Source organism: Phalaenopsis equestris, unplaced genomic scaffold (genome assembly GCF_001263595.1).
Source record: "Phalaenopsis equestris unplaced genomic scaffold, ASM126359v1 Scaffold000198, whole genome shotgun sequence".
Taxonomy (NCBI): Eukaryota; Viridiplantae; Streptophyta; class Magnoliopsida; order Asparagales; family Orchidaceae; genus Phalaenopsis; species Phalaenopsis equestris.
This window is the reverse complement of record NW_018164640.1, coordinates 796,884-797,677: the sequence shown is the minus strand read 5'-3', so window position 1 is coordinate 797,677 and position 794 is coordinate 796,884. Positions and strand designations below refer to the sequence as shown.

Below are 794 nucleotides of genomic sequence, written 5' to 3'. Positions count from 1 at the left end.
TATATATATATATATAGTTTTGACTGGCAGACCAGCCTCATTGCCTGGTCTATTAGAAACATGTTAAATTGGATCATGCTGCTCAATTTTTTACTTGTCAGCGAACTTTCCATTCATTGACTATGTGTGCTTGATAATGTGACATGCTTAATAGTTAATGCAAGAAGCTTTTCGTGCTCTACTGGTTTCATTTTCTGCAAATATATATTTATTTAGAAGGGGACAAAGACAATAATCTTTTGATGTTGCCGTGTGATTCGGAGGACCCGGTCTGAAGGCTTCCTTGGGACGGCAACCCATTGAGTAATATATATATTGAAAGATTGTCAGACGCTATTATACGAGTCTTATGTCACCATCTTATTATCTAACAATTAGAGTATCATCTCCTTAAGATTAACTGTGTCAGAAGGGATTCGAAACCCTGACCTGAGGGATCTTATACCGTGGATGCCAATCGACAGGCCGGAGTATGCGGCATAATAAAATACCCGTTGAGTAATTTATTCTCCTATAGAATTAAAGAACTAAATTGCTGAATATAAAATTTAAAAAGGAAGATTTACATACACACAACTTCAGATTTTACATATATGCTCCTTATTTGTGGAAATGTATATTTCACTTTTCAGAAGTTAAAATTGTGATGTTTTTGATGTGATGAAAGGTTTGTGAGGTATAAATGTAAGAAAATAAGACTTTGGTATTAGATATGTAAATAGATATGGATTGGGTGGCATTAGGGCTGTCAAAAAAGCTCGTTGTTCGCGAATAGCTCGTGTTCGGCTCGTTCG

General features: G+C 35.6%; 1 protein-coding gene across 1 annotated transcript in view; it reads left to right on the top strand.

Annotated features, from left to right (window-relative positions):
* LOC110022588 (probable WRKY transcription factor 50) overlaps positions 1 to 794 on the top strand; it is a 3,048-nt gene that overhangs the window by 1,192 nt on the left and 1,062 nt on the right. The window lies entirely within an intron of this gene.